Source organism: Dendrobates tinctorius, unplaced genomic scaffold (assembly GCF_039654945.1).
Source record: "Dendrobates tinctorius isolate UK_male_01 unplaced genomic scaffold, ASM3965494v1 ptg000062l, whole genome shotgun sequence".
NCBI classification, from domain to species: domain Eukaryota; kingdom Metazoa; phylum Chordata; class Amphibia; order Anura; family Dendrobatidae; genus Dendrobates; species Dendrobates tinctorius.
In genome coordinates, this window is record NW_027361730.1 from 21091175 (window position 1) to 21104226 (window position 13052).

General features: G+C 48.6%; 1 long non-coding RNA gene and 3 other non-coding genes across 4 annotated transcripts in view; all 4 read left to right on the forward strand.

Annotated features, from left to right (window-relative positions):
• The first annotated feature begins 6661 nt into the window (after positions 1–6661).
• Positions 6662–6733, forward strand: TRNAH-GUG (transfer RNA histidin (anticodon GUG)). The gene has a single exon. It is a non-coding gene; the product is annotated as a tRNA-His (tRNA).
• A 339-nt stretch (positions 6734–7072) lies between these two features.
• The window catches only part of LOC141093142 (uncharacterized), a 185574-nt gene continuing 179594 nt past the window's right edge, over positions 7073–13052 (forward strand). Inside the window, exon 1 of the long non-coding RNA XR_012232991.1 lies at positions 7073–7180. This is a non-coding gene — a long non-coding RNA (uncharacterized lncRNA). The remainder of the gene's footprint in view (positions 7181–13052) is intronic.
• On the forward strand, positions 7084–7155 carry TRNAH-GUG (transfer RNA histidin (anticodon GUG)). Its single transcript has one exon. It is a non-coding gene; the product is annotated as a tRNA-His (tRNA).
• TRNAH-GUG (transfer RNA histidin (anticodon GUG)) lies at positions 7519–7590 on the forward strand. Its single transcript has one exon. It is a non-coding gene; the product is annotated as a tRNA-His (tRNA).

A 13052-nucleotide genomic window follows, 5' to 3' on the forward strand; every position in this document is an offset into this window, starting at 1 on the left:
CTTGAGTACGCTAAGCTCTGTGCAGAATTTCCCAATAGACTTTCATTAGATGCAGAAAATCGGCAGGTAAAAATCACATCCATTTCAGTGTGTTTCTGTGGCGGAAAGACATAAAAATCGCATGTAATACGCACCTGACTAAATCAATAAACTGTTTCCAAAGCCAAATACCAGGAAGTATCAAAAACAGAGAAGCTTTATTTAACGCATTCACAACCTATGACTAGAGATGGGCGAACCCCAACAGTAAAGTTCAGGGTCCGTACTAAACACCTACTGTTCGGGGACAGACCCTGAACAAGGACTTTACCAGGAAGGTACTGTTTGGTTCGGCCCCTGAACACCGGGTGTTTGTAGTACTGTCGTGTGCATGACACCACGGCAAACACTGCCTCTGATCGGCGGTAAGATCATAACCTCCGGCTGAGCCCACAGCTGAGATCAGAGGTATAAAGTTTACCTACAGTCACTAGCGTCGGCTGATAGGACTACTACTCCTATTTTTATAAATTATTTATTTAGAGAGCAGACTGATGAATACTTCCATCAGTCGCGCCTGCTCTCACTGTAATTAGCGGCAGCAGGCGTAGGCTGATGGGAGTAGTAGTCCCATCAGCCAAAGCCAGTGAGTAGAGTTAAGCTTTTTACCTCTGATCACAGCTGTGGGCTCACGCTGTCATCAGAGGCAGTGTTTGCTGCGCTGTCATGTACATGACAGGGTGGCAAATGTTGAATGTTCGGACCCCCCATTCATGTGAATGAGGTTCAGGTACTGTTCTGGTACCTGAACCAAACTTTTTTTTAACCCTGAACATTCATTTAGTGAACATCGCAAAAAAAATAGAAACAATTGTGGAATTGCACTTTTTTTTTACAATTTCCCCGCACTTGGAATTTTTTCCTTGTTTTCCAGTACACTGTGTAGAAAAAGTAATGGTGTCATTCAAAAGTACAACTCGTCCTGCAAAAAACAAGTCCTCACACGGCCATATTGATGGTAAAAAAAAAACGTTATGACACTGGGAAGAAGGGGAGCGAAAAACAAAAAGGCAGGGGTTAAAATATGACAAGAGACAAAAAACAGAGTCAAAATAGCAATAAAAATGCATTTAAAAAAACCCCTCAAAAATGCAATGAAAAATGCAAGTAAAGTAATCTTGTGATGGTCACATGAGACTGGACACACCGCCTCCAGCAGGGCGAATTTATATGACACGCGTGACCCTGGATACACAGCTCCAGCAGGGCGAATTTAAATAATAGAACGTGCAGCCGGATACACCGCCTCCAGCAGGCGAATTTCAGAATTACATGTGAAACTGGATACACCGCCTCCAGCAGGGCAAATTTAAATAATAAGGGGAAACACCAGGGAAACCGATACAATGGAGGGCCCTGCGATAGGGAACTGGGACCTGGAGACCTACTGCACTCCCCTGAGCCAGTCTCTACACTCCTAACAGTCCCTATACAGGCTCCGCACCTGTCGCCAAGCTGGAACCTAAGAACCCTAGCTCGCCCTTCACCTAGCTCTTACTAGTGAAGTGGACGGTGCAGAAACTAATCCCACCACTGCACTAAAACACACATTGAGGAAAGTGACAAACAGGGAAACACCACTTAGCTTTGCTCTGTGGCTCTTGCTCCCGGCAACAGAGTCCACCACCAGAATGCAGCTTTCCTCCTGAATAGCTGCCACCAAGCTTTGTCAGAGCTGCAAGAAAATCCCCTCTGTGACTCCTTCCACACCAGGACTCTGACTGAGCTGCAAGGAACTCTCTCTAGCTCCTTCCTCCACCAAGGATGGTTGGAAATGACCAATATCACCAACAGTGAAACAGTGATTGCAACACCTGACACTCTTATAGCAGAGCCAGAGCAATCACACCTGCTATATAATCACGTGCACTAAACTAAAGTAACCAGTGTGCAATGACCCTAACGGCCACTGGGGGCAAAACTAGAACTGAAACCACCACAGTGCAATGACCCTAATGGCCACCGGGGGCAAAACTATCTTTAAGCACACAGCTTAAGGAAAAAAAAAGGTTACTAGTGCATTTATCTGTCATAATCCAACCTAGATCATGACAGTACCCTCCCTTAATGAGGGGCCTCTGGACCCTCAAGACCGCTCCTCATCAGGGAACCACCTACAGCGGGGACACCCAGGTCCAGAGTTCACCCCAGTCACTACCTGAACTTCAGTTTTATGACAAACGAGCACCGCTGGTACTGGCAATGTATGTTCTGGAGGCACCACACATCTCCAAAACGCCAACCTGGGGAACGAGTTGTGTATGTGCATGTTTGTGGGTAACTCCAGCTGGTAAGTCTCCGGGCCCTGGTTAGCCGACACCAGATACGGCCCGATCACCTGAGAATTCCAGACTCCCGCAACACACTTCCACTGGATGTTTTTGGTGGCCACCCATACATGGTCGTTCACACACAGGTCCGGACCTGAACGTTTATTGCCACACATTCGTTTGTCAAAATAGGGTGAACTCTTTCTGGCACTGACAGCAGAGGTGTCCCCCTGTGTCACCACACTCACACCCTCGCAATTCACCAAGGGGTACACCACCATCCAACCCCTTCCACCACGAGGTCTCCGCCTCCCAGGGTTGGCTAATGGCGGGGGTTGAGACTTGCCCCTACTCTCCTGCAGCCCCTCCGCTGCTCTCACTGGTGAGGAAGGGGACGTTTGTAGAGAGACGGCAGAAACAGTATCCCCTAGCCAGCAGCCCTCACACGACTGCTCCCAGCTGACTACTTCCCTAGTCCGCCAATCCAAAACCGGGTTGTGATTTTTAGACCAAGGGGGGCCCACAACGATAGGTGCTGGATTTCCCTCCAAGATGTAGTATGACTGGGACTCATCATGATATTCACTATACAGCACAATGTCTTCTACGACTTGGTTTAACCCCCCCTGGCTCAGTGGGACAGAGTTAATGGCCTGGACGCTTATGGGTTTGTCCGGCGTCTCAACACTCAGACCATGAGTCTGGACAAACTGAGCATTCAGCAGACTAACTTCTGCTCCACTGTTAATAGTTAACAAGCACCGGTATGCCCTCAGGTACATCGCCAACCTGGGAGGAAATATACACTCCCAGGTCGTCTTCCTCCACACAACCCGGGGGACACGGCTTCTCTGATATAACCGAAGTTTCGGCGTGAGTGCCAAGGACTAACTCATTAGTCTGCTCACTACAGGGACGTACCCCTTCACCTTGGGGAACACAGGCAGCACCATGGGGACACCGACTCCACCCACCTGCCTGGGTACGTCCGCCTGTATAAGCAAGTCCTGCTCCCCAGCAGGGACTCCACGGCACATCCTCGCCAAAGCCGTATATGGACCCTCTAGTTGAGGCAGAGGATAAGCCTCAGACCCACAGTTCCACTGCAGGTGCTGCTGAAACACATCATGCAGCTCCTCACTCATCTCAGTGAGGGCCAGCAGCAACTGTTCACTGGTCTGAACTTGGCCCATGGCTCACCAGAGAAAAATGTATTGTTGGTGATAATGTGATGGTCACGTGAGACTGGACACACCGCCTCCAGCAGGGCGAATTTATATGACACGCGTGACCCTGGATACACCGCCTCCAACAGGGCGAATTTAAATAATAGAACGTGCAGCCGGATACACCGCCTCCAGCAGGCGAATTTCAGAATTACACGTGAAACTGGATACACCGCCTCCAGCAGGGCGAATTTAAATAATAAGGGAAAACACCAGGGAAACTGATACAATGGAGGGCCCTGTGATAGGGAACGGGGCCGTGGAGACCTACTGCACTTCCCTGAGCCAGTCTCTACACTCCTAACAGTCCCTATACAGGCTCCGCACCTGTCGCCGAGCTGGAACCTAAGAACCCTAGCTCGCCCTTCACCTAGCCCTTACTAGTGAAGTGGACGGTGCAGAAACTAATTCCACCACTGCACTAAAACACCACATTGAGGAAAGTGACAAACTGGGAAACACCACTTAGCTTTGCTCTGTGGCTCTTGCTCCCAGCAACAGAGTCCACCACCAAAATGCAGCTTTCCTCCTGAATAGCTGCCACCAAGCTCTGTCAGAGCTGCAAGGAAATCCCCTCTGTGACTCCTTCCACACCAGGACTCTGACTGTGCTGCAAGGAACTCTCTCTAGCTCCGTCCTCCATCAAGGATGGATAGAAATGACCACTATCACCAACAGTGATTGCAACACCTGGCACTCTTTTATAGCAGAGCCAGAGCAATCACACCTGCTATATAATCATGTGCACTTAAGTAACCAGGGTGCAATGACCCTAACGGCCACCGGGGGCAAAACTATCTTTAAGCACACAGCTTAAGGAAAAAAAAAGGTTACTTGTGCATTTATCTGTCATAATCCAACCTGGATCATGACAAATCTACTTGATAGTTGTGGAAAATCTGTAACATCATAAACTCACCGTGGGAAAGAAGCCTAAGGCCGGTTTCACACTAGCGCATAGAGGAGCTGCAGAGGGATTCAGACTTCCTCCATGAAGCTCCACCCATGGCCGCACCTCTTCCGGTCAGCTCCACCTCCGTCGGCATGCGGCCTGCGTACCCTATCTTTAGCATTGGGTACGCGGGCCGTGCCGATGTTTGTGGATGCCGCCACATGAGTCGTTTTGACGGTGCGGCGACCGCACCAAAATGCAACATGTTGCGTTCGGCGCAGGTCGCCTCACCATCAAAACGACGCATGCTGAGGCATCCGCAAACATCGGCACGGCCCGCGTACCCAATGCTAAAGATAGGGTACGCAGGCCGCATGTCGACGGAGGCGGAGCTGACTGGAGCAGGTGTGGCCATGGGCGGAGCTTCACAGAGGAAGTCTGCATCCCTCTGCAGCTCCTCCATACGCTAGTGTGAAACTAGCCTAACATCTGTGCGGAATCTACATGTACGTGAGTGTGGGAGCGTTTCCTTAGCTCTTTCCACATGTGGCAGATAGAGGCCAAATGAAACAGATAAGAGGGTAAACTCATCAGATTTACCAGCCTCAAAAGCCGCACCAACAGCACCTCCGATTATAGCCCTCACGCCTGGATCACACATGCGAGAAACACGGACGAGTCTTGCATGTTAATACCCGGCACTGCCCCCGGCACTCAGATCAGAGCGTGCTGCCACGGGTATTATCATGCGAGACTCGGCCAAGTTTCTCACATGTGTGATCCCGGCCTCATAACCGAGGCACAGACATCAAGTAGCTGCCGCATCGCAACAACTGTCTGCTGGTTCTTTGCAGTGGAGACATGACATTGGTTATATCAAGAGACTGGCGGGGGTCAAGGGGGCACGGGCAAGAGTGAAGAAGAGGTGGTCCAGGAGTAAACATACATTTTTATTTACGAAGCATTCCGGGGCCATTAAAGGGATTGTCCACGTTTGGCACAAAATGCTGAGGTCGCTGTATGTGGCTGCAGACTTGTGAATTGTCACAGAATTGTACGGTGTCAGGAGCGGGCCGTCATGTGACCGCACATATGCGCTATGTAGACTCCTGGCACATTCCCACTAGACATGCGCAGCCTCGCACCATACAAGTGTACTGAGAAAGGCCTCGTCTAGTCGGACTGTGGCGAGATGTATATGCAGAGATATATGTATACACAGTGCACGTGTGGTGACTGCCCTGGGAAATCCTGACAGAACTGTGAGAATTCCGTGGCTACAGATTTCGTGGACAGCCCCTTTAGGCTGTGTGCACACGCTGCGGATTAGGTGCGGATTCATCCGCGCGGATTTTGTACAATCCGCAGGTGAAACCGCAGGTCAAAAGACCTGCGGTTTTACCTGCGGATTGCTCTGCGGTTTTGCCCTGCGGTTTTTCATCTCCTCAATGGAGGAGATGGCAAACCGCAGCAGAATCCGCAGAAAGAATTGACATGTCAATTCTTTCTGCGGATTGAAAACCGCAGATAATCCGCGCGGAAAATTCCGCACCGTCTGCACTGCGGTTTTTGATTCCCATAGGGAATCATTGTACTGCCAAAAACCGGCCAAAACCGCTGCGGAACCGCAGCAAAATCCGCAGCGTGTGCACACAGCCTTAATAAGGGTCCCCGACACATTGAGGTGTTGTCACCCACCCATTCCCCCTTCCCCAGCATGTACTATGGTAATACCGCACATTAGCATTCCCAGCCTCTTTCTCACAACCAGAGTGCAGACAAACCGCACAAGAAACCGCACAAGAAGCCGCGTACAGCAGTGTGGAAGCACAGGCAGCCTTCCAGCTACGGCGCCAACAATGCGCTGACTTAGCAAGTGACAGCAGGGGGCGGCAGAGCCGACACAGCATTTACTACCACCACAGTTATAGGCGCCTTGTACGGATCCCCGTCACACTGGATGTTGGCGCATGCTCAGTTGCACAGATCGTGGCACCAGCTCTGCTGTAGTTCAGTAACGCTTTACACTAGGACCTTTTGTCGCTTATTCTTCATAACTAAGCATTAACTGAGCAAAGAGCACGAACACGGCGGCTGGCTGATAACACTGTGAGGAACACTGACTGCAGGACGCAGAGAGCTCACGCATGCGTATCGGTCGTACTGTGACATCATCTGGCAGTGTGCTGAAAAGACCTAGAAGCAGCTGCGGAGCCCATGACCCTGAGTAGCGCGCCGTGATCGTATAGTGGTTAGTACTCTGCGTTGTGGCCGCAGCAACCTCGGTTCGAATCCGAGTCACGGCATTGTATAAAAACAATGGCACGGCAAGTGGGCTCTATATTTTAATATTTGTTTTTATAGTTTTTTAATGTTCTGAGGAGGTAAAGTGTGACATATATATTTATTAATGTCGCACTATACATCTATCTATATATATATATATATATATACTGTGAGTGTAATCTATACACAAATTATGCTCACAGTATATATATGCTGGATGAGACATTACTGTACAGGAACTTCAGCACTAGACTATATAGAGCCAATTCTGTAGCAGAAACTATAGTGTTCTATTTCCATTGTGACGTCATCAGGTTCTTTCTTACAGAGCAGAGCGGCAGGGGGCAGGGCGTGGGAGCCTGAGTAGCTCGCCGTGATCGTATAGTGGTTAGTACTCTGCGTTGTGGCCGCAGCAACCTCGGTTCGAATCCGAGTCACGGCATTGTGTAAAAGCAATGACACGGCAGGTGGGCTTCAGATTTTTTTAAATTTATTTTTTTTAATATTGAATACTTTTATAGTGTTATATTGCTGACGGTATTATTTTACCTAGAAGTGTATGTAATGTCAAATGTATCTCTACCATTAAATGCTGGTGCAGGCTACCACAGCTGACCCTGTAGCTGTTGAGTTTCGGAACTGTTCGGCAATCAGCAATGGCTTCTGAAATACTACTTACACTACATCTGATTGACAATAGTCAAACTATAAGAAGCGACACTTATTACAATGTCCAATGACGTCACTTTTTTGTATAGATGAATATAAGTGTAACAGGGGCAGAAGTCAAGAGCCTAAGTAGCTCGCCGTGATCGTATAGTGGTTAGTACTCTGCGTTGTGGCCGCAGCAACCTCGGTTCGAATCCGAGTCACGGCATTGTGTAATAGCAATGGCACGGCAAGTGGGCTCAGTTTTTATTTTAAAGGGGGGGGTCCACATTTTAATGTGGCTACAATGTTTTAATGTTCATTTATATGTAAATCTTAACATTTATATTATTATATAAAGAGGTATTCTGGTAATACAATCAACTATGATCCATTCAATAGGTTTAACCATAGGCAGATTATAATGAAGGCAATCTGGACTACTGCCCAGGGCATAAAGTGGGGTGGTGGGAACAAGGCCAGACTACCATCATCATCAGCACTAATCCTCTGATGCTCCGCTGCCAGCGGTAGAGATTGGCAGCAAAGCTACGTCATTTCTGTGACGTGAACTAGCCAGAGCGACGACGTCATTGCGCCAGCATGTACGCGCCAGCTACAAGAGAAAGTGTAGTCACAGGAGATCGCACAAAGAGGTAAGTATTAAAAACTTTTTTTTTTTATAAAGTGAATACAATGGGGTTGGGAGAGAGTAATTTACGTAAGCTGTCCAGAAATTCCAGGACAGCCTATAAAAATAGGGCACTTTTTTTTTTTTGCTGCCTGTCTGTAAAAAATTTAAGAAAATGATGCAGATTATCTAACATCCCGCTAAATGTGATGGCTGGAGCTGCTTCTCTTTTGTGACATAAGGGCTGACGCTGCGGTCATCATCTGTGAGACGGGAGTGCAGTGCGCACTAGCTCCGCCCACAGAGTGCATCTAGACATCGGCATAGGCCAGTGTCGGGAAGACATCCTTCATTACATGCGCCGCACAGTCCAGTAGTGAACACTGCGTGCTCGCAGTGCATGAAGAAACTAAAGGACCGGCGGAATAGGGATGCCGGCCCGAGCATTGCGACACAGATGGATCTAGGATCTCCAGCACCCTGGACCAGAATTCAGTTTGGCGCACCCTGCCCTCATGTGGTTGGAGTAGTCGTCATCTGACCACTCAGTCATATACGATCTGCACACTTACAATCACGTCCCGATGGGCTGTGCTTCCTAATTTTTTCAGTATTCAATGGAAAATGACAGCTTCTGTTTCATTGAGAGAATCATGAAGAAAAGCTAGTTGTCACATGACTAAGTACGAAAATCACATGTAAGTGGAGTGGCCATGTGATGACTGCTGAATCCGGACAGTGATTATATTACACTCTGTTAGGATTGGCATGTGACAGGGCTTCATTTTATAATTAAAGGGCTTGTCCTGGTTGGTGATGAAACTCTGCAGTCACTCTGGGTGTCTGGAGGCTTCTGAATTCTCACAGCACTCGTACTGCACACTTTTAGGATTCTCCCGTGCCAGCAGCAAGAGTTGACGGTCATGTGAGCGCAAATATGCGATTTGCATACTTCAGGACACATTTTGACATGACACGTCACTTGTATTGAGTGAGGCCGCACATGTCTAGTCAGCACGTGACCACATGTTGCACACTTGCGGTGTTGTGACCTCACACTCTCACTGGTAGCACCACAGAATCCTTACAGCTTGCACTGCACATGCAGTGAGAATTCAAAAGTCTGCAGTCACATATAGTGACTGCAGACTTTCATCACAAATTTAAACAATCCCTTTAATGCTCCTAACATAAATAAAAACATACTAACCGGCACAACACTTTATTAACATAGCCATTAGTGATGAGCGAGCACTAAAATGCTTGGGTGCTCGTTGCTCTAGCCGATCACATTGGAATGCTCGGGTGCTCGGACAGAACAACGAGCCCAATGTAAGTCTTTGGGAGACCCGGGCATTTTTACTGTGATGCCCCAGTGGTCCTTTAAAGGTCTAAAAATGTCAGAAAATGCTGGAAACATTGCTCAAATTACACGGGGACATCATGGGGATCACCCCTGGAAGCATTCCTGACTCTTAGTTCACAGCTTTAAGCAATGCTTTCCAAGTTTCATGCCATTTTTACCGATGCACCAAAAAACATACCCAAACGGATTTTGCGAGGGTATGCGGGCTGTGCGGGGCCTGTGCGGGCTGTGCGGGGATTGTCTGATGGGACTACTTGTCCCATCCGGCTATGCCCGCTACAGTGACATCATTAGCAGATGATGGGAAAGTAGATGCGCCAGAGGGGGAAAGCCGACAACCAGGGGCCAATATTTGTAGCCTGGGAAGGGGGTAATACCCATGGCCCCTTCCCAGGCTATGAATATCAGCCCGCAACTGTCTGCATAGCCTTTACTGCCTATTAAAATAGGGGGACCCCCCAAAAAAAAAGCATTGGGTCCCCCTATATTTTATAGCCAGAAAGGCTATGCAGACTGCTGTGGGCTAATAATCATAAACTAGGAAGGGGCCATGGATATTGCCCCCACGGCTACAAATACCAGCCCGCAGCTGCCCCACAAATGGCGCATCAATAAGATGTGCCAATTCTGGCACTTAGCCCCTCTCTTCCCACTCCCATGTAGCGGTGAGATATGGAGTAATATGGGGATAATGTCAACTTGCTTTTGTTAGGTGACATTAAGCTCGGTTAACAATGGAGAGGCATCAATAAGACGCCTATCCATTATTAATCTTATATTAATAAAAGGTTAAAAAAAAGACACAGCTAGGAAAAAGAATTTTAATGAAATAAAACACAACACGGTTTTTCAGAATTTTTATTGTACGCCCAGATCCTAGTGGGTCGCCCTCCCAGGGCTGTGGGGTACTCGGTACCGGGCCGGTGTCAAGGGAATGTGTCACAGCAGCGGTGACCCGGTCCATGGCCCTGGGTGCCCAAGTAATGGGGGAATGTAGTTAATGGAATGGAATAGTTCGTGACGCCACCTGTGGTGCTTGGCAAGGGAGGTGTTAACCCGACGCTGCATGCAAATCCGCTGGGACTGATGGTAGGGTGCAGCAAGGGTGTAAAAGCTCCCCACAGGTGAACCTATAGTCCCAGGGCAGTGTAGAGGTGGTTGGCACGGGGATGTAGCAGTGTCGGAAAGGTAGGAAGCAGACAAGACCTAGCGGGGTGCAATTTCTGTACCTTTACTTGATAACTGCAGTCCAGGGTCCTGATTACAGATGGTAACGGAGCAGGTTAGCCTGGAAGCAACCCAGGGATTCTCTCTCAGCAGACGGGCTGTGCAGTCTCCTTCCCAGCGCTTGTTTGAATGAACTACTCCAGTACTAAGTTACTCTGAAGTTCCTCCTGTCAGATGTTCCCAAGAACCTTACTTGCACGGCAGACAGCTGTAGCCTCTCTCAGGGACTCCTTTCTTGAGTCCTGACTCTCTATCCAAGCTGCTGTTGCGCCTCAAGTCTTAGATGGGAGTAGGGCATTTACAGCCTCCTACTCCTCTGGTATCTGCTGTAGGACCGTTAGTATCCATACAGCCGTGGAGACCAGGATCCAGTTCTTGCGCTCTCAAGCTGAGGGAGCTCTCCTTCCTAGCTCAACCTCCAGCTTCTCTCTACACGTCTGCACACTTCACCCTCTGCAGACTAACTGACCACTCCTTCCTCTTGGCCCTCAGAGAGCACTCCTCCCCTTAATCCTGGTTCAGAGTTCTCCCTGCTGGCCTGGAGTGGAACTGTGTTGCATGTATGGATTGACTGTGAGAGAGACCCATCATTGCCTCCAAGCCTGGCATTACCCACCCCTGGAGGAAGGCAAAGCCACTGTGGCGACCATACTCCTGGGGGCGCCACATTCCCCCCTAGTGCAAGTCAGCACTCCTGGGCTGAACAAAAACATGAAACACATAAACAGTTAAACAATAACAATTGTACAAGATTTAAAAATGAAAAATGTACAAAAACCAAGTGCTTCAAAAAATGGTCCTATGATGATAAGTTCAGCATCAATGTCCATGGTCCATTCCTGGTGAAATGGTGAAAGTTTTTGACCACACACAAGTCCTGTAGTTCAGTGTCCATAAAACAAATTCCAAAGGAAACTCTTACAGGTTACCTGTAGGCACAAAGCTTAAGAACAGTTACATATTTACACATACACAATTTCAACATTTACATTTATTTTGCTATATACGATATCTAAGGGGTGGTATACCTTGTGTAGTGCGGGTAGACCTGCGTAAGACTGGTGTAGTTGGTAATATACTGGATACACTACTGGGGGTTCTATGTAACACAGGGATACTAGACTGACTGTGACCTCTTAGACTCACCAAGGGCATAACAGGTTCACCACTGGCAGGGCGAGGGTTCTCTGGCTCCACTGCTGGTGTGGCATCTGCTACCCGATTTTCCTGATTCTCTTGAGTCACATCTTCTTGTGCTACCAATTGGGGAAACAGCAACACTGGCATTCTATAGCATCGTTCACTCTAGTCCAATTCGCAGGGAATTCCCCAAGCACTGTGCTGACCTTCTCTTCTTCCACTATGGGCTGGATGTTATCTGGTTCTTCTTTCCTTTCCTTCAACTGGTCAGGACACAACTTCAAATGATCTCTCGATACCGCTGCCGAGGTCTCTCCTCCATCTTTACTCACAAGGCATACCTTAGTATTATCAAAGTTCGAGGGCAGAATGGTATAAGGTTCAGCCTCCCATTGATCACCCAACTTGTGCAATCTTCTCTTCCTTTTCAAGACTTGCTCCCCCGGCGACAAAGGAACGGCAGGTGCATTTTGATTGTAAAGCTTCTCCTGCTTTTGCCTTGCCTGAGCCAGACTCCTTTCCACGCATTCTTGAACTCTCCTGTACTGTTGCTGCCTCTCTGTGTCCCAATCAGCATCTGGTGACGCTACTTCAGGTGTCAGGACTCCCATGTCTAAGTCAATAGGCAGCTTACCAGGTCTGGCTCTCATCAAATAGGCTGGGGTACAGTTGGTGGAGTTCACTGGGATATGGTTGTAGAGGTCCACCAGATCGGGCAACTTCTCTGGCCATAGATTCCTCTCCTCCAAGGGCAAAGTCTTCAGGAAGTCAATCACCACCTGGTTCATCTTCTCGCACATACCATTGGTCTGTGGGTGGTACGGTGTTGTCCAGATCTTCTTACAACCATACAGGTTGCAGAATTCTTGGAACACTTCTGCCTCGAAAGCTGGATCTTGATCTGTCAGCACTCTTTCAGGATACCCATGTGGTCTACAGAAGTGCTGTTGGAATGCTCTTGCTGCTGTCTTGGCCGTCTGATCTTTGACAGGCACAACTACCAGGAATCTTGAGTAGTGGTCCACAATGGTAAGTGCATAGATATAGCTTGACCGGCTTGGAACCAGCTTCACATGGTCCAGGGCTACCAACTCAAGGGGCTGTTTGGTGATAATTGGCTGTAGGGGAGCTCTCTGGCTGTCCCAATCCTTTCTGCGCAGGTTACATTGTCCACACTCCCGGCACCACCTCTCAATGGCTTTCCTCATACCAGCCCAGTAGAACCTCTCTCGGAGCAATACTTCCAATTTCTTCCATCCGAAGTGTCCAGCTCCATTGTGGTATGCTTCCAGGACCATTGATTCCTCTCTCTTTGGGACTATCACCT